At 41.0% G+C, this 27,497-nt stretch overlaps 1 long non-coding RNA gene across 1 annotated transcript in view; it reads right to left on the bottom strand.

Annotated features, from left to right (window-relative positions):
- LOC137441844 (uncharacterized) overlaps positions 1–27,277 on the bottom strand; it is a 98,703-nt gene extending 71,426 nt beyond the window's left edge. The window contains exons 1-2 of the long non-coding RNA XR_010987499.1: positions 26,953–27,277; positions 25,625–25,756 (exon numbers count right to left, since the gene is read on the bottom strand). This is a non-coding gene — a long non-coding RNA (uncharacterized lncRNA). The remainder of the gene's footprint in view (positions 1–25,624; positions 25,757–26,952) is intronic.
- Positions 27,278–27,497: the final 220 nt, after the last annotated feature.

The following is a 27,497-nucleotide window of genomic DNA, read 5'->3' on the forward strand; positions in this document are numbered from 1 at the left end:
ATCTTTGATCATCATTTGTTTAAATTGTATAAGTAATCTGCCCAGTTTTAATAGGATTTTTCTATGAATCGGCAACAAACCATGAAATGTGATATTTTCACCATGACCGACCCAGGAAATTAGTCAACTTTGTCCTTGATTTACATGGGTCCTGGCCAACTTCTCACACATCACTGTGGCAGGAGCTCACTGCCTGCTCCCTCTACATTTCCATTCTTTCTTCATTTCCTTCCTCTTCCTAAGCAGAATCACAAACACCCCACAGATGCCCATACTTGCTATCCATAAACAGAGCCCAAATCCAGGAGTTTCTCCATGGCTGCTGTAGTAGCCTAAATTAACGAGCAAGGCTCCAGAAAATGAAGACTGAGAAAACACCAAAGATTCATTACTAAGCACACTATATTTGTGAGATTTTGTTTTCAGTCCCTATTTCTGATCCTTTTGAGGGCAATGAGACTTTCTTCAAGTTTTACACAGCAAGTGTAAGAATAGCAAGCTCCCTCAAAAGAAAATGACAATTCTTTTCTGTAATGCTTCATACCAGTAGCTGGGGCTTACAGGAAAAAAAAAACAATAAATTGCTGTGGTACTCAAGCAAACAGCCAGTCATGGAAATAGCTGTTTGAGTTAATCCTTCTGTCCAGCTAACCACCCAAGTGTTTTGTTTTGTTTTAAATAATGTCTGATTTCTTTTCTAACCTCTATGAAAATAAACTTCTATTTCACTTACTTTCAGGTTTGGGAGTGTTTTTATATCATGTTATTGTTTGATGGTGTGAGTATAGGGAAACTTTAGACAGAAAGTGAAGCTGCAAGGCAGTAATTTGGATTTGAGACTGCGATGCAAAAAACGCCCACCCTGGTTACTCACTGGGTGACAAGTTCCTCAGCTTAGGCACACAAATCCAGTTATCCCCATGATGACAGGTTCCCAGTTTCCATGCAGTACTGCTCTGCTGGAGACTACAGCTTCATCAAGAAAGGTGCTCTTCCGAATGCTCAAAGATCATGAGCAACTTTCCAAAGAATATGAAGACACTGGAAGGCAGCCTGGACAAACACAGCACAGCTTGAAAAAGCCTACTGCTGGCTACTTAAACAAGTGAGAGAAAGAAGAAAGCTGTCCCTCAACAACTTCCCCAGACAGACAAGAGACAGCATGTCTGTGCTGAGAGAACACCTAGACACTACCACCTGTGCCCCTGTAATCCCACCCCAAGTGGCACCCTGCACAAACATGTGAACATTAAGAATGTCTCTGGGTGCAAAAGGAAAATATTCTAGCACTACAGAACATAATCACGATTCTGTAGTCAAAGTTTTCTTCTCTCTCTCCATGCAGGCACAGTTTCTGTGCGTGTGTTACCACACAGCATTTGTTCTGGGCTCCCCAGAGCAGTATCTAAGCCATTATGGCAGCTGCATCTGTGGTGTAGCAGGTAACTCTCAGCACTGGGGAGCCAGGGTTCTGGGCCACATTTTGTTCCCAAGCAACCTTCTGCCCCACATTGTCCATTTCCCCCCACTGCCTATTTCAGGTCAAAATCTTGCAGACAACTGTCTCTCACTGCACACACATTTATTACAGAGCAGGGCAGTGACTGGCCATCAGCTGGCTCTTGGGGCACTCAGCTCACCCAGAAAAGTTACCAACTCCTCATTATAAATCTAAACCAGGAGAGGTGCTGCCCTTTCCTTCCCATACTCAGCCTCAGCCAGATTCTGGGCCCCAGAGGCATTAACGCCCGACTTTCCAATCCAGGCCTCTATGCCGCCCTGCCCCCACATCCCGTGTGCTCCCCAGTACGTCACCCCTCTCCGCTCTCCGGCCTGTGAACAGCCCCTAAGGTTAGGTTTTATATTTCATTCCTGCTGGCCCCTCCACTCCCACCAAGTCAAACTTCAACCAAACAAAAAAGAAAACAGAGGGAGAGAAAGGAAGAAAGAAAGGCCCCAAGAGGCTCCCGGTCGTTCCAATCAGGTCACTGTTTCCATACCAATTAGGACAGATGCAAAGCACATTATTAAAAATAGGTCTGCAGACCCATCTATGTTGATTATTGTCCTCCGTTTCCGTCCCCAGCCAACTCCGTTAATTAATAAAGAAACTGCCAGAGAAGGAGGGGGAGAAAGGGTGGCAGGGATTCCCCTGACTGGAGCCTCCTGTTCAGAGAGTTCAAGAGAGAAATTGGACACTTGAGCCCCTCTGCCATTTTCCATTGTGTGTGTTTTTCCTAATGAACGGTTTAGTGATGCAGGGCTGGAAGTCAGCTTTACCCCACCCCCACTAACTACCATCCATCATTAAGTGACCCAGTAAGAGGCATTTAGTACTTAACCCTCTCTAGAAGAAGTCAGATTGTTGTGGGGCTGGCTTTTTCCTCTCCAACCATCCCTTCACTCTTCATCAGTTTGTCTGCCTCTGAAACCATCTCAGCACTTTTTGGACAGGATTGTTCTTCCTTAGAGAAGCCCTAGAAAAAGACTGCAGTAGCCACCCACAGCCAAGCCTTTGTATGGAAGAGGTAGCACTCATATGGTGGAAAACGAGGGATAACATCCTGGCTTTGTCGACACTGGTGGGGCCAGGATTTTGCTATCACAACTGTAAAATCATCTGCCTCTGAAAGGGCAAAGAATTTGATAGAGAGATGGCCCTGCAGTCTGTGCAAGAGATACTGCTGATCAACATACATATTGGTGATTTGCAAGAGAAGAAAGAATACATAGTCAGTGAAAGTCAAGGAGGGCTGTGAAAAACATAAGTGATAGATAATACTTGCAACAGAGAGCAAGCTTGCAACGCTTGTCTCCTCCTAATTCTGCTAGCCCTGCAGGACTCTTCTCCAGCCAAAACTAATTTATCTTCATAACCCTTCCTCAAAAAGCAGGACAGTGTTATTAGTCCCATTTTGACAGTGGGGAAACTGAGTCAAGGACAAACTAACCTGATCAAATCATTAAATGAGTCAGACAGAGCTAAAAATGGAACTGTGCAGTCCAAGGTTTCCCAGCCAGTGCCTTTGCTTTAAAGCGGAAGTTACGGGGAGGCAGAGAGGTTAAATGAACCATTATCATAATTAGACTTGATGAAAGCCAATCTGGGGTTGGGCCCAAGATGGCAGATCACGTTTACCTTGAATGAATGTATGTCAGTGCATCTCCTAAAAAACCTCTATTAAAACACCCTCGTGAGCTTTGAACCTGTGAGGCAGAAGTCCCAGATATAATTTAGAGTGCAAAAGGCCCTGCATGATCTTGGTCGCATCACTTGATCTCTAATGACCTCTAAAGGCTTTCTCCATCTCTAAAACAAGGGCTGTCACACCCATTTGGACTGTAAGCTATTTTTGCAGGGTCTATTTCTTACTAACACACTTTTACAACACTCATTTATGTGATATTGGGAACTGCTGATACTTCTGGAATAAGAACAGCCACAAATTGCAGCCATCTCTGCATCTCTGAGCTGACAGGCAGAACACATTCACAAGCACAAGCAGGAAGAACTGTAAAGCATAAGCAAAACACCCACCTGCAGACGCCAGCAAGGCTGTTCATCTGCAGACTGCCTGCAATTTCCAATTAAATACCAAGCTATTTTCACACAGAGTGTTCTTTCGTTAGACTGAAGGGTTTTGTTTTCCTTTTCCTGAGTCACTCTTTACTAGAGACTTTCCACATCACATGTTTTATTTTTCACAAGGGCTCTAATGCAACACATAATAAAAACTCATGTCATGAGTCCATAAAATCCACTGCAGGCTTCAAAAATGCACAAAAAAAGAGAACTGGATACAAATGAGGTTTGGGTTTTTTCAGCCTAATCATTTTTATGACATCTTCACCCTATAAATGGAATTGTTGGAAACATTAGATGATTGATTTAGCAGTGAGGTCCAATAATGTGCCCTCCTACATGACAGGATGGAGCTTCTACCATAGTATCAGGCCTACTATTATGGAGAAAGGAGAATATGAACAGAAAACCACTTAGTGATACTTACAGAAATGGGGATGTTGGACTAACAATTCAGGATGTCAATAATCAACAGCCAGTATAAATATATTTCAAGTTCACCTGGAAAAACATATATGATGAGAAATAACGTACTCATAGAAATCCAGAGCATCACCAAAATGCCTATAGAGGGAAAAGAGGTTTGGGAACTGACTGCTACAATGAGCTGTATGCCCGAAGTGAAATCCACCTGTGCATGACAAGACACTCCTGTGTACACAGATGATATATTGCAGTCATCCAGTCACAGGGAGGGAAAAAAAAATTAAAAAAACCTAAAGGTCTGTACATGACAAGAAACAGTCTTTTGATCTTCTAGTTCTAGGAACATTGTATTCTCATAATTTCATTTTTTGCAGAGTACAAAATATGTGCAAGGCTGCGTGCTACATCTTCAATGAATACTCTAGAAATAGTCAGCTTGGTGTGCACACCTGTGACTGAACCAAGAATACCTAGAATTAGAAACAGGACCTGTATTCCTCATGGATCCAGAAGTCCAGAAAGGGAAAAAAAAAAATATACTGAAAAAATATATACTGAAACACACTGAGGGGACACAGAAACATGAATTATTCTCTGTCCCATTTGAAATACATCCCATGATATGGCAAGTACCCTTATCTCTTCTCAAACTTTAAATCTAGGCACTGGTAGAGCAAAGAATGTATGTGACCCCATCCCTCATCCACGGGTTGCTGTATGATGCTAGTGGAGAGCTCTCAGAACAACCTTCTCCTCCTTCCCACAAGTAAAACCCTTGCCCTGTGAGGGGGGCTCACCGGTTAACCTTTTGTTGGACATCCACAGGATGTATGACTGGCAGAAACATGGGAGAAACTCTTTTTCCTTGGGAAAAGTTCGTCCTTTGTGTCATTTTTCCTGGAGCTGAGGTCCAGAGTAATCAAAATCTGACCTTTAAATGAGTCAATGGGACATCCCATCAGCTGGGGAAATGGCACCATCTCACCTTACATTTACCCGGTGGAGCCAACTTCAGAGGCACTTCACTTCTGAAGCACTTTTAGGCCCTGGTACAATTTACAAAGGGCACACTCTGCTCTCCAGCTAAGTAAACATTGTTTTGTTTTCTTTAGTCCTCAAGAGCTCTTGCCTCCAGCGTCCCCCAAGGGAAAAGGAGCAAAGCCTCTTGTGTCGGTTGAGTGCTCACATGAGAGGCAGGTAAAGCAAGTGGTCCCTCTTGGCTCCCGTACAGAGGAAACACAACCCATGATGCAGCACAAGATGCAGAGCTATCCTATATCTGGACTTGCTTACTGTCTTACTTTACCAATTTGTGAGCAAGTCTCTCACCTGATTGGAACAAACCCTTCAGCAGATGTTTCCCCAGCTTCCTGAGAGGCAGGTTGGTAGGCTCCTTGCTGGAGAGCCCTTAGATCAGGCTGAATACATCCAAGTGAGTTGAAAGCATGCAGGAGGGCCCTTCAACCACAAAAAGCCCAGCCATCGTCCAGCTGCTAAATAAATATAAGCAGCAGTGACAGAAAACCAGCACTCAACAAAATTGTTATGGAATTTGCCAGAAAAAATTCCTACCAGCAAGAGCAACATTATCCTGAGGAGGGAAGAGACTATTAATAAAGGTCAAGGAAATGCCAAATGGTACTACTGAGAGGAAGCCAGTGCTGAAGGGGCAAAAATTGGCATGAACAGAAATCTAATAATACTGAATTTGCTACTTCTCTGTCATTAGTTTGTATGCCAGCCACCAAAGAAATACTGATGATAAGAAGTAGTGACAGAAAGATTTTAAAAAAATATTAAAAATAAAGCAAAGACAAATAGAGATCATCCAAACTTCACCTGAGTTATGTCTGGTTAGTTCTGCATTCCTGAACCAGAGCAAATAAAGACAAAGCAGGAGAAAAGCCAAGCTGGAGAACTAGTCAGCATCTAATCCTATGAATGGCACCACAAGAACAAAACCAGACAGCTTTAAGCCCATCTCAAAAGGCATGTGAATGAGATACAGGTAGAACTGAACATGCCTTCATTCTCAGGATGTTCCTTGCTCAGCACTGGGAGCAGGTGAGACAACCATTATCTGCTATATAGTGTGTAAATAGCAAGCTGTTCACTAGATTTCTCCTCTCCTGTGAGTTGGCCTTCACTGCAGCCCAGCAACTTCTGCAGCCTTTTGCCTACAGTGCAAGTCTACCTCTCTCTCATGTACAGTATTTGATTATTTATAAAAATTGGAAGATCTTCACCAGAAGAAATTTTAAAAGCCTCACCATGGATGCACTCAACAGACTAGTACTAATAGCCTGCATCCAGCTCCGAGTCCTGTATTCACACAGGGAGAACAGACCTAAACAAAGAGAGATTCACAGGTCTCTTGTCTCCAAGCAAGGAGCAAGTGCCTAGCTGCCAGACTACACAAGCCACTTTGCTCCTCAACACTTCTTACTCACTAGTTTACACAGTTCCTCGTTCTCATCTACTGCTTCCTGGCATCTACATGTCTCCATATTTAACTCAGATGTCTGCATTTCACTTCTCTCTGGAAATCGGGCAGCTCAAGGTCTAAGCTCTTTTGTGACTTCTGCCCCTAAACTTCATGTTTTATTGCCCCATCTCTGAAATAGGAATAGGAGCAAATAAAGATTGCAAAGTGTTGGGCTGCTTTTATAATGCACTGAAACTCAGTAATTGAGTTACTAAGTTTAAGGAAGGAAAAATGAAAATCCCTATAAGAGCAGTTAGAGGAAAGATACTTCCAAATTATTATCTATCCAAATTATTGTCTACTCCACAGCCTTTGCAGGTTACTGTCAAATGTCAGTTATATCCTCTCCAGCACTGCCTCTGCTATATACAAAGAACCATATGGTTCCCCACACAATTCTAGTGAAATTTCAGTGATAGGACAAAATAGATGGGAAGCCAGAGGTTTTAGTGAATGAAATATTATGGCATTGAGTCATGACTCATTTTAGTTCTCCAGTCCATAGAAACCTCTCTAGAGGCCACTGCTTTCCCACTATATTCATATTTTCACAGAATCCAATGCTCTTTATGCTATCTATGCCACCTGCACATGTTCTTCTGAGAGTCAAGAATATTCACCCCCTAATTTCTCAATATAGTTTGCAAAATCTCATCCCTTTATCTTTATACTATGTACAAGAAATGTGTGAACAAAATTGACCGTGTAATTATGTCCTGGATAGGATTTGAATTCAGAGCCCTGGATTCAGACACTCTGTGTAATAGCAAGCAGATGATCACGTTTCAAAGCTCATCAGAGTTAACAGACATCCTACTATTATTTCAGTGGTTTCTGAATGAGACTCTTAAGTGTTTTTTCCACTTAATATGAATTGTGTATTTACACTGTAAGTTCCCTGAGGCAGAGACTGCCTCTCATTTAAGAGAGAGTGTTGTGCCCTTTTGGCACAACTGAAATTTAAGCAACACTTAACAATTATGCCCTGGTCCTGCTGCAGTATACTGACTTTGGTATTGGGAATGAACCAAAAAGGGGGATCATCATCTTCAGTACTTTTCCTGCCTTGAGTGGTATAGCCTTAATACAGATTTTTATTTGTTTGGTGGGTTTTTTTGGTTGGTTGGTTTGGGGTTTGGTGGGGTTGTTTTGTAACTGATTAAACAAACCCACCAGGGAAGCAAGTTCCAAGGAGAAAGATGGAAGTCCAGTGCTCTGAGATCTTACTTTTGTGCTCAGGCTGTTAGATTCAACAACTTCACAAAAGAAATCTAGGCTCAACATTGTTTTTCAAAACTTCAGGAAAGACCTGGAAGCATCTTATGCCAAAACTTGCTGGATGCAAGAGTGGTCTTTGTTTACTGTTCATGACAACATCGACTCACTACTCAAACTATAGTCCAGCCTTTAAACAGGTTTTTACTATGTATCTGCATCTTTCCTTTTTGCTCTTGCCAAAAGCATGTGTACTAGCCAAGGAGAATTAGCTCCAGCACACATCACCACCACTAAGTTTATGTTAGAGTCAATATTTTTCCTTCCTTCCCAGTGTTACAACTTCTCCAGAACTGCCCCTGTCCCACTCTCCTTCCCTCTGTGACTCCCACAAATATGGCTCATAAAGCCCTGCCAGGAGATTTGACGATCAGCAGAGCCTGGCCCACACAGCAAAGCCCTAGAATGACTCCTAAATTTCATCCCACCATCACCTGCCCCTGTGGCCCTGGCTAAGCTGGTGACATAACAGCTGGAACATCCCCCAAATCTTCACTAATTATCCCCCCCGACTTCAGTGTCCTCCAGAACCATTTGGAGGATCTTCCTAATTACCAGCCAGACAATGGAGAGCGGAGTCAGGTCCCTGGGATCGTCCAGCCTGCCAGTCCCAGCCACACATGTTCCTATTTGGCCTCTGAGGCTGACTGCTCCATATGGAGACCCCCACCCCACACTCCCCTACTTCCATCTCCACCCAGTTTCCTCCCTGCCCCCAGTCACTGCCACCCCCAGCATGTGGATTTTATGAATGAAACTTTCTGACAGTTATGGGGTTGGCAGAGGCCTATTCAGCAAGCTGGGGAATGTGTGAACATCAGGCTTCATTAGAGACTTCTCCCAGTCAGCTGATAGCTCATTAACTTAAAGTGGCCTCTTGTTTTAAAACCTCAGCGACCAGGAGGTGGAATGTAGAGAAGTGGGGGATGGTTCTCATTGTTCTTCTTGCCTCTCTCCCCCTCTGCCCCCTGTGAGATTAGGCGCCCTTGGAGGGGAAAGAGAGAGGCTAAAACAACTTTAATTAGTTATTTTCAAAGATTTTCTCCCCCTTTCTTCCTTTTTTTGTGTCTGTATGGAGCCGGGGGGGTCTCTCAGCTGGGTTTTTCTGCATGGAGGAGCTCACGTCATTATGCTTAAATCCAGCTCCTCCATCCTTTGTCTCCTGGCCAACAATAGAAGAGGGCTTGTAAAAAGCTCCTTCCAAAACTCCTGGAGACTGTCTGAAAAGGAAGATGGGGTGAGGACTCCTCTCTTTCCTTCCTTGGGCACAAAAGTGACAGTATGATGCCTGTGCCAACAGCTTTCCTGTGTTAGAAGCTACTACCGGGGTAAGTAGGGCAAAGAGAGTGCTGATTCCTAAACCGCTGCTCTATGAGATGAAAAGTAGAGCCCAGACTCATATCATGAATTGTCTAGTAACTGTTCTCTATGTGGATTTAAGGTTGGACCAGAGCTTCGGACATCAAGGTCAGTCTTAAGACTTTATCCCAGGTCCTGATCCTTCTCTGTCCTCTAAAGAGGTCAGAAAATAAGCACAGCGATAGGACAAACCCTCCTTCATTACCCCACTTCAGAAGAACCTGAAATAAACAACTAAATTACCATTATTGTCACTCATAGGGCTGTCTGAGGAAATTGGCTGAGACCAGCAGATTTATTTCATGTAGGCAAGCAAACTACAAAACACAATGGCTTTCAGCAATTCAAGCTGTATAGAGTTTAGCAGAATAGAGAAGGTGTCATCCCGTCAGCTGTGGTATAAGGAGCAACAACAAACAAGTTTGTTCCTTGTTAGCACCAAAGCTCAGAACAGTACCCTACAGCAGCAATTGCTACAATGCCAACCTCCAGCTTCTCTTACAAGGTGAAAAAAAACCCAAATCAAAACAAACACCCACATATTTTCAGTCATTTTCCTCAGTCCCATCCACAAAAGAGATGTGCCTCTGAGGAGGATGTCAGTTAAAGTTTCAGTGAGTAGGTGAGTTCATGTGTGATGCAGAAAAATCAACCACAAACTGTGATCTAGCCAGGACATTTTATACACTCTATAAATCACATTTAACAACATTTCCTTTGCCTTCTTAAATTAGGAGTTCTCAAAAATTTGGTCTACTAGATTAAGAGTTCTCAAACTTAATTTTAACATTCCAGCACAGACACAAGAACTGACAAGTTGGTGAATGTTGCAGTTGAAGGAGATACCAAAGAGTAGGTGGAGATTGCCTATCGTGGCTTCATGACTCCAAATCAAAACCACCATTTTGGATTATAGGCTTTTCAAGGTAAAGATTTCTACTGTACTTTTAAGCAGTCAGTACCCGATTCTGTCAGCTTTCTTACATGAAAGTAAACAGCTTTTGCAAGTGCTTAGAAACAAAGGATAAATCTGTTCCCTTTCAAGTCAATGGCATTCATCTATTACCTTTCTGGGGAAACAGTGGGCAGGATTTTGCCCCGATTTAAACAACTACAGGCCAGGCAGTGTGGTTTGGAGTTAGTTGTGCTGTGATCCTGTCAATTTTCATGAGTGCAGTAACACTGGCTGGCTCACTGCTGCTAGTCCCTCCAAAGAGCTGAGCTACATACATCACCACTGCTAAAGCAATGAGCTGCTGTCTCCGTTTGGTGGTAGGAGGCACCATGCTGCAAGACTCAAAGACATTCCACTATGACCATGAACCAGAGGTTCTTGCAACATTTTTGTTACAAGACTTTTCTTTTGGGCATAGATTGTAAGCATGATGTATTTTTCCCTCTGTTGTATGCCTTCACTTCTATTTTTCCTGTCCTAATTTGTCCCTCACTGTAATTTATTTTTTTTTTTTAACTTAAATATCTCCAACATCCCATCCTAGCAGTGACTATATTTCAAAAGTGGTAAACACAATTTTTACATACTAATCAGAGGTGGGATCATCTTCTACCATCATCTGCCTAATAAGCCTGGCATCTTCAAATGAAATAAACTCTGCAAGTATTATTGTGTTTTCATTAAAGCAAAAAGGTTTCTTCCCTTGCTGGCTGCAAGGATTTTCAAATGTGGATGTGTTTGTGAGAATCTCTATTCTCTGTTCTCTACATTAAAAAAATGCACAATGTTTAGTGATGAGAGATATCAGTTTTCACTAGCTATGAACTGATAGTCCCAAAATTTTCCAGGTTATGGAACCCCTCAAAAAAACAAAACAAACCCCCCCCCCAAAAAAAAAAAAAATCTTATAATGAAGAAAAAAGAAGGTAGAAAAAAGCCTGGGTTTAAATCAATGCATACACTGACATTATTTCAGCCTACAAACTTCATCTAGTTGATATCTTTATTGCATCATGACTGCAACATACTACTGTTTCACTGAAATACTGCATTCACCAGTTCTTTTGGAATATATTCCATGGCAAAATGGAACTCAGGCAGAATCTGCAAGGCAGTATGACAGCTCCTATGAGGCTACTAGTTAGAAAAGACTAAGCAAAAGATGGGTCTGAGTATACCACAGGCAGAAGTTTTGTGCATAGCAGCAACATTCAAACAGGAATTGTCCAAAGGTATGCAGCACTCACAGTTTAAACTTCTTTCTCAGCATGAAGGCTGCATCACAACATGATCCAAATTTAACCTCGATAGGCTCTGTGCTGCCACAGCTGGGATGCTCCCAGTACCTCAAGTAGCTAATGCAGGCTTTGCTGAATTGATTTATTTTTTGGCACCATTCAGAAGCCCAAAGCACCTTTTACTTCTCAGTCTAATGCACAATTCCTGCCATAGGGAAGAATGGGTTGTTATATTACTGCAGTACTGAGAGACTTTAGCCAAGATGAGGACCAAGATGTGCTCCCTTGTTGTATGCACACCTAGGAAGAAACACTTCTTGCTCATTAATTTTGTGTTATGAGTGGACTAAACAGGAAAAGTCTAGACAAACAAAGAGATGAAATTATTTGCCAAGGTCACTGGGCAGGATAGCATTATATCTATGATAGGGCTTACTTGCCTGATGCTTTTGCTTCTATGTTAAGGTACCTCCTGGAATGGACAATCTTGGTGAACACAAATTACTCACTCCCTTAAAAATCTTTTTCCTTGTAATGGATCATATACAGGACAGTGTGGCACAAGCATTCTTTCCATGCAGGTGGCACAGACTCTAGGATTGATACATTATAACCACTGCAGCCTCACAGGCTGTATATTATTGCTGTGCTATGCCAAAGAAGAAATTCACTTATATCCTGGTAGCTTCCTTAAGGCATACCCAGTTAAAAAAAAAAAAAAAAAAAAAAAAAAAAAAAAAAAAAAAAGGTTAAAAAAACCTGTCAGAATCTTCTAAGGCATTAGAATTCTTTTCACCATGAGCACTTTATTTCCACACATACCCTACCAAGCATTTTTCTATTTCATATCCCTAGTCACAGGACATGAAGAAGAGAAAGAAAGCCTAACAGCTGAACAAAAATGAACACTGTTGTACAAGTTAACTGCCCTGACACTTGCTAAAGCTGCAAGTATTTGATTTTTGGTCTCTGCTTTCACTGGGGCTCTGGAAGCACCTCAGCAGGTGCTGGCTTTATGTTTACAGCTACTGTATCAGTCATCTAACTAGGAATTTTGGAGCACTGAGTATCCCAGCTTTTTTTCTTTTATACCAAGATGTAGCACACTCTCTCCTTCCTCCCCTACCTGCCCCCTTCAGTGATGCCCAAAAAAGCAAGCACGGTACAAAGCAGCATGAATCTTTCTATACCAGACAGTGCAATGCATTCATCTTCCCTGAAGATTAAAAGGTACATCTCATCCCAAAACTGTCTGGAGGAGGAAGATGCTCTGTTCAGTGGAGCATCTCATGGCTGGTGAGAATTGACATGCACTCTCTGTATCCAAAGCTACATAAGGATGAACTTTTGACTTCAACCCATGCCAGGACTGAAGAACTTGAAACTTCTTTGTCTTCTCTTCTGATAGAACAATCCCTTTTTGCTGTGATGCCTGCTTGAAGGTGGCAACTAAGGCTCAGCCTTCTGTCATGGCCTATATAATTCCAGATTTAGCCTGACATCATCAAAGCTCATGCTGAACTGCCAACATCTCTCCTTGTTTTCATCAATTTGATGCATTTTTTCTAAACATATCCATATGTCACAACTCTGAAGGCATGCCTTTCCTAGCTGTCTTTTCCTCCTCCACTGTCACTATTTCATTTATGTATACAAAGATTCCTAGATCAAATACAGATCACTCAACATCCTGACATTCTCAAGAACTGGCTATGAACTCTGATTATCACAGAAAATTTCACCTAAACCAAGTATCAAACAAAGTCTATATTCTCTTCTCAGTAAGACCTCGGCCAGCATAATCCTGACATGTGGAACTTCCACATGCTCCACCACTGGACTATACCGTGGCATAAGGTAATGGTGAGTCATCACTCAGAGCTGCAGATTTCTGCAGGTGTGCTGCACTCACAGGGAAAGTTGAAGTCATAGCTAAGAGAATGGCATGCTACCAAAATTATACTCCGTTGTGAGCGAAACAATAGTGAAGCATTACAAAACCCAGCACACTAGTAAACTGCAAAGCCATGATATGTCCTCGCTCTTAAAAAGTGATTTAGGGGAGCTGAGAACATTTCAGAGGATAGGGCATCCCAAAATCACAGCCCTTCAAGTATAGAACTGGTGGTAACTTCACAATCGATAAACAGTGGCTGTCATTGTACAGTGAAATGCTTTTTATTTTAGCTCAGATCAGGCAGGTTCTCACAACATTTGCTTAGTTAAGAAATTCTACTAGGCAAGAGGAAAAAGCATCAGCAACAAACCTCTTGTCAAAGCATATGTTAAAAAAAAAGAAAAAAGGCTGCCATGAGGGGGCACCGAAAGAAGGCACTAGCACTGCATCTAGGGAAAGGGTAAGGAGAGGTTTCTTGCAGAATTATCATTATGAGTGTTCAGGACAAAAAGGCCATCTACTTGGTGCCTGTTCTTAAGGATGCAATGCCATCAAGGAAAAAAAAGCAGAGAAAGGTAGAAAAAATAAATCAATATGAAGTTCTTTCAGGAATGCAATGAACACAGGGGGTGCCTCTGTTTGGCAGCCCCAGGACACTTGCAGCCCTGGCTTGGATTGTGTGGATATGTTTTTGACTTGTCCCGGTCAGCAGATTAATGGCATTAACGAAGTTTCCATTAGCATCGGAGATTGGGGAGGAGGGTGAAGAGACAGAGGCGTCCAAGCGGAAAGCCACATGACTGCAGAATTGATAAGGCTAAAGATGAAACGGAGCTTCATTGGCAGAAGAGAGGCCAGGAAATGCCACTACAAATTAGCCCCAGGCCTCATTTCTTTTCCCTTCATTATCCAAACCCCTTCAGGAGAAGAATGGAGGAGGTTATGACCCTCTTCCAACACACACATACACAGATATTGAGTGAGTCTCTCTTGATGAACATAGACGTGGGTATATCTGTATGTCTAAGGGTCTGTGTGTGTGGCATATTTGTGCCTATGTAAATCTGTATTAATATACTAATTTTTTAAAAAATGTATCTGTATTTACAGCAATATCTATGTACCCATATATGGAAGAGTATGTGTTCTCATATTTACAGTAGTTGCAGCTAAAGCATGTAAATTTTTTTATATTAGCAAGCTTTTGCTGAAAGCAATGCCATTGAAAGCAAAGACCTTGCACAATTCATTGAAAGTTCCAACACCTGAACATGCTGTATGCATCCACAGTAACTTCTATACGACTTGCATAGTTATTGGACATATGTAAGCTTCTGCATATACGTTTTCCTGCAGATTTATCCTCATACCTGTTTCTGAAGGTCTGCAGAAGTTTACAGGGCATTCTCTCAATGCACCTACACTCTTGCACATATAATTTGATTTTTCTTCTGTATAGGTATTCTCTGCAAGTGATTCTATATGCCACCAATTATGTGGCTACTTGTCTGTGTCCTAGCTGTGTCCCTTCTGTGCATTAGTGCCTTTTCCAGAAGTTTGCATACCTCAGATAAGGTCTGATCTGCATAAGTACTCCTGTGTGCCTGTTTCTGTATCCTTGAATATACATACACAGGTATAAATGTGTCTGGTTTTGTAAAAATGTTTCTGTGCATTACATGTAAACTATTCTGTGCAAAACTGTGACAAGTTTTGCTGACGGGCCCTGCACATATCATTCCACAGTATATATAAAAAATTCTGTTTGTTGCTATTGGCTACTTCTTACACCTGAAAAATAATGAATATAGGTAAATACACCAGTGAATACTGAGAAGTATTTGTCAAATGAGACACACAAATTCCCTGATAGAGGTATGAGAACTAGTTAAGGAGAACATTGCTGAAGATAAGATCCATTTTAAATAGTCATTAACATCCGGCAAATTTAGGGACAGGAAGATGATTTCCTGCATGGATTAAAGAATAACATTTCTCCAAGTCTAATGACCTTTATGTGTTCCTAGTAAAAAAAGTGGGTTCTCTTCAAAAATACTTAGCCATAGGCTGCTAACATGAGAGACGACTTTGCCTAGGGGTAAACAAGAAAACAACCTCCTGCGTTTGGAAAACAAAAAGAGGAGGAAAAAAGTGGGGGAAGGATGTGTAAATGGAGCTTTGTGCAATGGTGCTCTGTTATGTGAGCTGTATGTGACAATAGCCCTGAAACCCTATGCGAGCAAACTCATAAAAGAGGTCACTGTCTCTTTAATTAAAGCTCCCTGGTTTGAGGTTAAAAACAAACCCAGTGTTTTATGACCAGGTGTGCGTGTGAAAGAGAAGGGAACCCGATCTCCAGCCCAGTGGCACAGCAGCAGAGAGGAGATAAGGGAGGAAAGCTTTTTATTAAGGTGTCACTTGAATGCTGCATCAGGCAAGGCAAATGCTGGAGAGGCAGAACACACAAGCCCCTGGGGATCAAGGCTGCAACAGGGCTGCACCATGCAAGGGGAAGGCTGAAGAGGCATGACAAGCTCCCAGGACCAAGCCTTCCAAACCATCAGGAACAGGAGAAGAGGATCTAGGACTAGCAGCTGATGAGAGAACAGGAAAAAGCACCAAGAAAATATGGAGAAAATAGCAACCATTATGACCCACAGAGGCAAAGACGACCATGGTCTCTCAGCTTCAAGTAATAAGGGAGCAAGAGCAACTACGGAGCCCTCATTGGTAGGGCTTCACAGGGGCCAATCCTTCCTAAAGTAGTCTGCAGGCAGGAGTCTCAATGTTTGTAGAAACAATAGGGACTATACTGGTGCTAGCATCTAATAAAATGCCAAACCACGATAAGAAGCGGAGAGGTTGCACCCACTTCCTGAGTCTTTCCTGTCAGTGATGTATATATTGCTCAAGACAATCATGCCCATGACACCATTACTGACAGCAAATCACACTTGGAAACTTGCTGCATAATCTAATCTTTAGATCTCACTTCTAAGGTACCTGTCACTATAATATTGAACTCTAATGAAGTACCCATGTCCCACAAGTCCATTTGGTTAAGGGTCCTTTCTTTACAGAGCCTGCAACTGTCAGTCCCTGTCCTTAAAACTTATCAACAAGGAAAACATCAGTCGGTTCTCTTTTATACTTGCACCAAGAGCTACATATGTTCAACGTAAAACAGGAGTCAATCTAGAACGAAGTTCGTGGGTTGCAGACTCTCCTGGGTAGAAACATAATGCAAGCCCTATATACCACTCTTTCTGGGCACTTCAAACTGAGTTTTGAGACACAAAATCTGAATTCCAACTTCAGCATTACTATGATTTCCCAAAAATTGAAATGACATAGCTATGAGATCCTCAACAGACAGATTTGCTGCAATAATTATTAAAACAAAGCTGAAATGTAACATGGAACAAAGAACTCTTGTGAACCTCTTGTCTCGTTACCCAGCTATGTAAACAAGAGCAACAAAACATGTTCTTGAAGTGCTGGATTCTGAAAAAGGAAAGGTGAACCTGGTATTTTCCCTACTCAGATGCACACAATTTTCTCTAAATTTGTTTTAAATTTTATTTAATGAAATAGATATCCTTTTTTAGTAGTTACAACCAGGCGGCAGTAGACCATCAGATCATTTAGTGCATTCAGTGAAAATATCAGAGATCTATAGTTGGGAAAAGCAAGAGAAGAAATGCAGAAGAACAAAAATGCTAGAGGGAAGAGATTACTCCAGTCAGAGAAATTGTTTTAGTCTCATTTATCAGTCTTCTGCTGTGAATTTTAAGTTTCTTTCCCGATGAGATTAAATATCCTTTCCAAGCTACAGGCAGGGAAATTAAGGCACAGAGGGGAAATTTGACTGTCACAGAATTAGGAATAGAACCAGCCTCAAAATTCTCAGTCTTGTTTGAGAAAAAGAACTATTGCTCACTCCAGTAAACTTCCAACAGCTCCTCCCACCCCACCCCTTCTTGAGACCTTTTGCCACAAACAGATGCCTCCTCTCAAAACATACTAATTTTTAGGTTTGATCATGAATAACTGGCCACAGCATACAAGCTAATAGTCTTCTGAGTGTGAAAACTATGAAACCAAAGATAAAATTAATCTCTGGTGTGAAGTCACTGGAATCAACTTAATTTTGCAAGGAATGGGTTTAAACCAGTTATGGCAGCTTGTTTGCTAGTAGAAAACAAACAAGGCCCTGAACTACCCTTTTCATTCCCCTGTAATGTACACAATTCTCTCACGTCTCCAGAGTCATGACTGCCTCTCCTCTTTTTTACACTCACTCTTAAGTCTGACTTGTAATTTCAAAAGTAATTGGTGGTGTAACTCTCTGGATATCAGTAAAGCTAAAGTACAACTGAATTTACCTCTTTCCAGTTTCACAATCTGTCTTTATTCCACAGTCTGTGCATAATGGTCCAAACCGATAAGAATTCTGCATATGAAACAGTTCAGAAATAAGAACGCAGAAAATGTAGAACAAAGATTTGTTTAAGAAGGGATGATTGAGCAAGTACTTAAAATAGATTTACACTGACTAAGAATTTCTTTCAGCATTGTCTGTTTCAGCCTAGACAAATTAATTTTCAGAAAATCCAACTCATTCAGTTTGAAATGCTGATTATGAAAGGTATACCCCTTCAAACACAATCTATATTGCTTTCTTAAAATGTAGTCCATGTTTGCTTTTTATTACTATTATTAAAAAGACCGATTATACTAAAGAGAAACATTTCAGACCTAAAGGACTTATCCGCTCATTTGCTCCATATCCTCCATTTTTTGGTGCTGCATGTGAATCAACAGATCAGTTATTGGGAATATCCTGTTTCAACATCTAATAATCCACCTAGTTTTCCTTGAGTTGAATTTTCTAAGCTTTGCTTATTCCTACTCTACTTCTCCTGACCACTGAAGCAAAGGAGTGAAGCCTGTGTGCTGATGAGTACCAGTTAGCAGGGATAACCAGATCTGCTTTCTGCATGCTTGCATAAATGGACACATAAGCATGGGACTTGGGATGTATGAGTATAGTCTCCTGCTGAGTAGGAGCAGCACCAGCATCTGCCTCATCACTGATGTTGGGTCTCCTAAACCAATTTTTTAGCAGCAAAGGCAAGTTAATTCTTCACCAGGTTTGGGGTTAGGGATTTTTTGCTTGTCTTCCAGTTTTGTGTTTTGCCTTCCATCTTCCTTTCAAGTCTGAGGAAAAAAAAACAGCTCCTGTCTGTACAATTTATTAACCTAAATATATTTGCTGGGCATTTCTCATTTAAAAAAAAAAAAAGAAAGTAGCTGGGTGACACAGTTAGGAGTAGATTGTCAGCCAGACATCACTGACCTCAGAGCACCTATGCTGATTTACACCAACAGATTATTAGACTCTTTGAAAAGCGGGGTACAAGCCTTAATTCTTTCCCCCTATATTACTACAATGATTAAACCATAATTACACAGTCTTAACTTTTTCTTTGTTCACTCTAGAATTATACTGAAATGGAGAGGTCTTTGCTTGAGGCTCCAAGAAAGGAAGACATACACTTGAGATTAAAGGTATCTGTATGAGACTGCAATATAAATTCAATTCCAAGCTCACTTACAGTAAACAAACCATTTGCTTTGTTCCTCATTTTCCCTTACTTATCACAGGGTTTTTTTATTAGCCCTGTGCTGCTCAAATCTGATCACCAAGACATATGGGTCATCCTAGGGTAAGATGGTTGAGAATGTTTTTTCTAATAATGGATTCATATAATTCAAAACAACTTGTGGAAGTGCTAGGACAAAACAGCAGTGAAATATCCTTTTAACAGAGGAGGGTGGGATAATAAAATGAAAAAGTACTAGAGACCATAGCAGATAAAAAGCAATACACACACATGGCTGTGTTTTGGTGTTCTGCTATTTTTCCCTACCCTGCCGTGTAGGACTAATAAACATTAGGATAAGAGGAAGAGAAAGTAGAAACTGTAGAAGCAGCTAACAATCTCTTACATACAACTAGATAGAAGTAAAGCTGTGCTGGTTAGAACTACAGATCAATGGGAGGTCTAGTGGAAGAACTCCACATGCTCTGTAGGGGAAAGCTAGAACACAAGACTGGCTGTGTTGGCACTGAGCGAGGGGTCCCAGCTGCAATGCACCCCAGAATTGCTCTCCTCCTGTCAGTCAGCTCAGGGACCAGGCTGATGCATCCCACAGCTCCATCCCTACTGATGTACCTAGCAGCCTCAGCAGAGAAAGTAGGGGGAACTGGTGTATGCTCAGGCTTTGCCCCTTCCCACATGGAACAAAGACACAAATGAAACACACTTGAACTCTGAAGCATTTTGGGGTTCTCCAGTTTGCACACATCCATAGCAACCAAATATTAGATGTAATAGAGTGTCTCAGAGACAGTTGTGGGAGAGGCCACAAGAGAAACCAACTTATTGCTAAATGTTTCTTAAAAAGCCCACACCAAATGTCAGCATCACTTTGCTCCTAGAAAGTGTCTGTTAACTTCAGACATTGACTATTAATTCCAAAGCCATAACATTTCCTTCTTCACTGATTTTCCCTACAAAATAAAATGAATATAACCTCCCACCTCCACCAGACTCTTCTTCAAAAAGTCTGACATACTACCTCTTTCTTCCACAAACCTTTTACCCTAGAAATGCAATTATGAAAGTTCTCCTCTATATTTTGTCCAAGAAAGTAAAATAAGAGCAAAGTAAAAGCAGGGGCAGCACTATGAAACAACAGGCATTCACTCACTTTGTGCTACAGCTAGAGCACAACACTGATAGCCTGAAATTCTTCAGAGCTAGACAAAGACTTGGAAAAGTCACTGTAGAAACGATCCTGTACTGCTTCCCTGCAATGGAAAGAAAGGCTGATCTAATATTCCCTCTTAGAGCTCTCATTCCCCACTCTTCAACTCATCCCATTTTTCCTCTGTTATTTTATTTCACAAACTATATGAAACAAAGTGAGGCAACCACACATAGAATTTAGAAGCAATGCCTGAAATTTCGAGACAGCCAGGCTTTCACTCCCAGTAAGTGGCAGTATTTCAAACCAGAGGCTAACAGTTCTTAACCATGTTAGCACAAGTCCTCACAAGTCTCCCCTCTTCATAACACAATCCTCTTCTCCCTCTGTTTCTGTCTCTTTAATTTTCTGCTGCTGTTCTCCCCACCCTGGCTTTTGCTCATTCCTCCCCATGTCTTTCCTCTGGTTCTGTTTCCCCTTTCCCCCATTTCCATTCCAAAAGTTCTCAGTTAAAAGCATTGCCTGAAGCAAGATCACATCTCCAATAAAAGAGGCAACTTCATTACAGTTTAACATAAAAAGATCAGCTGATATCGATCCATAATTTGGACAAGTGCCATGCTATTGACAGGAAGACAAAATAAGTTAGAATGGCCATGTTTCAAAAATTCTCTATGTACACTCAATCACTAGAACAGAAATTGCAGCCGGGTATATAATAACACAGCCATGTTCTCCATTTCCTCTGTAGATCAATGCTAATATGAGGAGGGCCGCAGAAGATGGATGTTGCCGACAAAAAACCTCAAAATTCCAGGTTAGGACTTGGGTGGCTTCATGGATAATAGAGTGTGTGTGCAATGGCAGTGCAATTTAAATACGAAAGACCCAACTCTTTGCTTAATACCAGAGAAGGCTCTAGTTGGAAGTAGTCACTTCTGCATTTAAATACAGTTAGGGAAAGCAGAAATTGACTCAACATCCTACCTGAGGTAAATGCACAGGCTTTAGTCCACACACCTACAGGACCCCAGGTGGATTACTTGGTGGGGCTAGACAACCTTAAGACAACATACCTTCACACACCCATAGGTACAGAGAAAAATAGAGATTTTTTTTTTTTTAGCCTATGGAACTTTCCATATATTACTGAAGAATCACTCTGCTAGAAGGTAATTTTTCCAGAAGGTAGGTGGTGGCAAGAGACTCAAAATATTTCTGTTCCTTTTTATGTTAAACCATTTTGCAGGGCTGTTAAAGTACCACAAAATTTCTAGCTTGTGCTGGCTAGGTTTTACTAGTAGATTTTATGATTCCTATGTAACAGATGTTTAAACTGGTCAGCAAGGAGCTTCAGCACCAAAAATACAGTCCTCTACCATGTCAGCTAACTTAAGTATTTAGCATAACAGACATTTGGTTTATTTCTGACCAACTGGTACAAAGAATAAGACAGCCAAGAAAGGCATGATACTTGCACATTCCCAAGATCAATTCTTATTTAGTACTTAACTCTGTTAAGGTCAAATCCCCTCCACACACTTCTACCATAATAAGGTTGGATCCAATCACAGTTCACATGGAAGGGTTGTAAAAGACTACAGGCCACCAAAGCAATCTGAACTTCTCCAGGAAGTCAGCACTCCATAACACTCAGCTGTGAGATATGGAGCTCTACCATTCCTGCCTACAAAACTCCTGTAGCTAATAGCAGTGAAGATCTTATTTTCTGTATAAGCCTGCTATTTGAGACTAACTAACTTATTTAGTAATGCATTGCACACTATTACTGATTATGCAGGAATACCAAGTAATTGAAGAGAAGTAATACGCATCAATGACTAGGATTTTTACCAGGATTTATCCCTTCCTGTTTCCTCCAGATTGACATGTATTTATCTTCAAGGCTGAAGACTACAAGCCACACATTAACTTGAAACTCTGATGCTGCATTGGTAAATCCTTCTACATAAAAGGGTGTATATATATAAAATTAAAAATATCTTGTTCTGCTTTTGTTACTATTCAGGAAGCTTCTTCAGGACTTTGAAGCAATGTGTTCATGCTGCTAATGTTACATAGTATGAACAGACAGTATTTTTAAAAAGATGTATAGTCTGAGCCATTCACAGAAAGTGTTCACTTTCAAATTTGTTCAGTAAAGCTGACTCACTGCCCCATCAAAACTTCAGTTCACATTTCGGCCTTGATGTGAATCCAAACTTCACAACTAGCCTTAATCTTCATGAAGCCAAATCTTTCTTCAGGTACTCCTCCATTATCTAAGTGGCACAAAATCCTACTGCGGTTTGTGACTCATGCCTCTTATTAATTTAGTCAGATTATAGACAGTTTTGTTGTCTGGTTCTCAGTACAATGATGCAATGCTTAGGACACTTACGGGAACAGAGAAAAGAAGTGGTTGTTAACAACATTTCTATTGCTCACAGACTTTTATAGACCTACCTGCAGAGGGACTGTGCCAGCAGAAACACTGTATGAACCACAGCAGAAACCCTCACAGAATTCCATCCAAGTGAGCTATAACTGCCCTTTCACCTTGCTCTTCCTCCTTCCTTCTAAGCCCATCTGGTTAATAGGTCAGAAGTGAGGACACCTGTGCACAAAGCCATTGAAACTGGGAGATTATTTGCTAACTCTGGAGTTTAGTTCCCATCTGAAGCACCTGCTCCTGGCCCTGACTCACACGGGGGCTGAATCCACTACCGCTGCCCCCTGATTCACCTTTTCACTGTTTGTTCTGTTAGCGTCACCGGAGCGCTATGCAAAGAGCATGGCTGCCTCCCTCCCACTCGGGCTCCCGGCGCTAAGGCTCCCAGCCGCCTCCACCGGGATGCTGCCAGCCTGCAAAGCGGGAGCTACTGCGGCCTCACAGTGGCATCTAGCGCTCAGCTGCCGCACTGCCCTTCACCAGCATCCCTCCGCCCTGTTCTGATACGGGCCTCACACAGGGCAGCCCCACCCGCTATCCAAAAAACAGGGTCATGGACTGTCTTGGACAAGAAGTAAAATAACTGGGCCAGCTCAAGGAACGAGTGCATGTCTCTCATAAACCGCAAGATTAATTTACTCCACGGGAAGCAATCATTAGTACAGTAAATTTTAAAAAGGAGTTAACCTTTCACTCTGGTTAACAAGGCTGTGCTGTATGATGATCTCCATACAGCCCAAACTAGAGGATGGCAAGTTCTGTTTAAAAACATCCACCTTCCCCTACACACCTTGTACAGTGGTTTTGTTGATACATCCCTATTGAAATCTGATTGAAACTACACAACACTACTTCAAGGGCCATGGCTGCTCTCACATACTGCAAATATTCTTCACTGCTGCTCAGAACAAATTTGTCCCATAACCCTAATTTTTCCTACTCAGTTTTCCTCTTTCTTCCATGTGCCAATCAAATCTAAAACATGGAACCCTCCAAGAGCAGGGCATGAAAAGAGACAAGAAACTAGATGCACATCCAGGGGGCATTTTCTAAAAATAACAGACATCAGAACCAAAACCACACAAATTTCCTGGCACTCTTGAAGGCACTCCTGAAGGCAGCATTTTTTTAACACTATCTCATTACATTATATATTGGAGTATAATTTTATGGTGTATAATTTAAGCAGGACACTCTAGAGGCAGGTGCATTATCCCAGCTGACTACATTTCTTCTCTTCAGTCTGCCTGAGATGAAGTTTGTTGGACAGGTTAAAGAAAAGCTACATAATTATATAGGAAGTACATAGCATTTTGATACATTTTTCAACAGCAGATCTCAAAGTGTTAAAAAAACAAGGAAAAAACAAAAGGTAAAAAATTTTCTCACCTTACTCTGTCCATCTGTGAAATTAGGATAATACTTAAATGAGGATAACACTTAAATGAGGATAATACTTAAAACCAGAGGGAGATAAGAATCAGAATTTGCATGTGCTGACAATAGATTTTCCCCATTACATATGAACAAAAGAAATACATCTGAACAAAATAAATTAGAGATATCAGTAAGACAGTGTTCTTATCCTCTCCATATTTTAGTTTTGCCAACTGCAAAAGTCAAGGATTTGTTATGTAAAATTAGAGACATGTTCAAATATAGCCAGATAGGTAGCATAATTTTCCAGTTCTTAAAATTCCTCTAAATTAGGGAAAGTCATCACACTTGGATTCTGGCTAAGTTAGGTGATACAAAAAAACAAAAGACAAAAATGACTTTCACATATGAATGCAACAGAACAGATCCTGTCGGTATTTATTATACACAACAAACTAACAAGCTTCCAATAAATTAAATTTAAAACAGTTTGGCAAACTGTCCAATATCTATACTGGCACATGGCTGAGTAGAAGTACCCTAGGGTCAGAAATTTCTTCTTGGCACTAGAGCCTGCATTCACAGGTAGAATACAACAAATCACAACAGTCTCAATGGTGCAAATGTCAGCTACTTCAGAACAACACAGCAGCCACTGGTAGCAGACCATTGTCCAAGACGAGAAACAGCTCTGAGAAAGCCCTGTATCACACTTCCCAAGGAACAAAATGTGTTGTGAAAGTCATACACAGCCCATTACTGAACTCTAACTAGCTACACCTGCAAGAAGGTCAGAAAAGCTGTCCCATGTGGAGCGCACAGCACTTACAGGATTGAAGCCAGGACGCTACGTCCAAATACTCTAATCTAAAAGCTCCTGCTAGCTCTGAGATCATATGAATATGGCTAGCTGGGAAGTTCTTTTTGCTGCTGAATCACTTTTTCCACTGGCTTAAGTACATCACCATCCTACCAACAACATCAAGGGCCTTTTTCAAGAACAAAAGCCTCTTCAGGGCTCTTCAGTATCATCTTCTTACTGTTCCTTTATAGTTGGCCAAATCAAAGGAGCAGCTCCAGATATATTGGCCTCTTATAGACCATCTTTGCTCAAAATGTTGTCCTCAGAGACTGAAAAAACCTTTTGCTCCCAAATTATTTTGTTTTTTTCACATCCACAAAAATGCTCCTAAGTAGCATGCTTCTAACTGTATCCTGAGTCAGAGAACACAAATTCCTGATTCCTTTTTCTGGCTCTACCACAGACTCATACTGAGACATATGGAAATGTATGTCATCTTTCTGTATATAAAATTACAAGACAAATGTAAAGAACTATGAGTTCCATGACAGATAGATGACAGACAAATTATTCATTTACTTATTATTCATGTACTTTGTAATTTATTTTTAGATAAATTGCTCATTTCTCTGTCACCAGAGGGAAAAAAAAAAAAAAAGTTTTATAACTGTGAACACTGGAAAGCTACATAAGTCACAATACAGGAATGAAACAGATTCGTTTGTCTGCTCTTTGACTACAAAACCTTTGTAATTGTGATAGGATATACATGCAGCAGTAAATAAAAGGAGAGAGAGGGACAAAAAGAACCAAGGAAATATCCTGTTACCAAGGAAGAGTAAAGACAAAAAGGCTCTAATAAATCTAATTGTAACCTCGAGATGCAGATTAATCCACCTGAAAGACTCTGATATTATAACATGTGTTTTCCCAAGAGCAATGGAAAGAAACATTTTGTATTTCAAAATGAGCACATTTGTAATTAACTGTGAAAGAAATACCGGGAGTACGGCAAATGCATGCTGAGAGTTTCTTGACACGCATTCGGTTGTCCGCCTTCTACAACACACCCAGTAGAGGGCTCCAGGACCCCAGTCTTGTTCCTTGTCTTGGGAAGCAGCAGTCGGGCGTTCCTGCAAAATTGGAATTGGGAGATTTGGACTCTCCTTCGTCTGGAGCAGAAAATCTAGGAGCAGTGTGGGCTTTCAAAGGAGTGTGCAGAAGTTACTTGGAGACTGAACACTCACTGCTCTTTTGGGGTTTTAAGTACTTTGTTTTCAAAATACACGTATTCTAAACTGCAAACCTTGGTCCCTGTTAGAAGACTGAGGACAGATCATAAATAAAATGCAGTTTGGTTTCGTAAGAATAAAAGTAATGGACAAAAATTTAAGATATGCACCAATATTCTATGCTTAAAACAGGGAGGAGAAAATATTTTTAACAGCCTCAAGGACACATATGGATATGTGACAGAATTAACTAAATAAAAAGGAAATAAAGCCAAAATATCAGGAAACATATCAATCAGCACCTTTCTTCATGGGATCATGGAAGCCTTTCAAAACTAGAGTAGATAAAAACTGCAATATACCTATTATAGGGAACATACCTGCACTAAGGAGAGGACAAAAACAGGTGGAAAAGATACTTTCTTTGTTCTTTAATTTCAGTTCAAATAGAAAAGAGAAGCACACGTTAAAATTATTCACATACAAATATCACCCACCCACATATTAAAATGCCATAGAGCAAGCTTATTTCTAGTACATTATACAACAAGAAGTTAGTGAATAATAAGCTGCAGAAGGAACAGTTTTCCTCCAGCTTCATTCAACACGTTTGCATTATTCAGCACGTTTGTGAAAGAATATGAATCCCATCAAATAATTAGATGGTGTGTTAACATCCCTGCTTTGCAACAGCCTGTGACTGACAAGCAGAAGGGCTCTCCAAAAGCAATTTCCTGCACTGTCGCTCCCTCCTGCTTGGACCCTCAGTGAAGGGTGTGCTTTATGTGTTTGTTTAGGGAATCCCTGTGGAGTTTTTGTTGAGCTACAGGTCAAACCCCTCTAAATTTCACTTCAAACTGGGGAGCTATTAGATGTCGTATTTGTTTTGGTACCTATTACCAGTGTTACAATATTGGTCATCTTCCATTAGTGTAAAAAAAAAAGTAAAAAGAAACAATAAACAATCAAACAACTGCTCTCTTGCATCATTTTGGATAAGAGTAAGGTGGCAAGGTGAAATATCAAACTGCAGCAAAGCATGCTAAAAGAGAAGGTCAAGTAGTTTCAGGTAAATTTTAGTAATATTTTTAACTTACGATTTTCTTAGACATCTGCTTTGCAGCCCGGTGTGATTTTCTCCTCCCTTCATTACCCCTGTAACAGACTGCTCTGATCCTCAGCCAGTTTGATGGTCAACTTCAAAGTATTTGTTATGAAAAACACAAAAACAGAGGCCCTGTCTGTTGTTCTGAAACCTGTGATTTACAAATCACAGGACTTACAAGCTATCTGAACTGATGTCATCTGCGAACTCTCAAAATCTGTCATGGGCCTCAGGATTTCCAAGCAAGTCAAAGAAACTAGAAAGCAGACTAAGACAAAACAAATAAATCCACTATGGAATAAATAAAACCTGTGGAAAAAGTTGATAGAACCTCATATGCTCTCACAACAAGCTAGTTTAGGAAGTTCAGGTTTACTTCCATCAAGCAGCTGTGAAGGAAGTTAGGTTAGAGAAGGACAGGTAGAACAGGGGGAATATAAGGAAGTTGCCCGAGCAGCAAGAGTCCTGGTTAGGAAAGCCAAAGCAGAGTTTGAATTGAATCTAGCCAGGGAGATTAAAGGGAACACTAAGAACTTT

Source organism: Melanerpes formicivorus, unplaced genomic scaffold, assembly GCF_026170545.1.
Source record: "Melanerpes formicivorus ecotype bairdi unplaced genomic scaffold, bMelFor1.0.p_v2 SCAF_6, whole genome shotgun sequence".
Classification (NCBI taxonomy): Eukaryota; Metazoa; Chordata; class Aves; order Piciformes; family Picidae; genus Melanerpes; species Melanerpes formicivorus.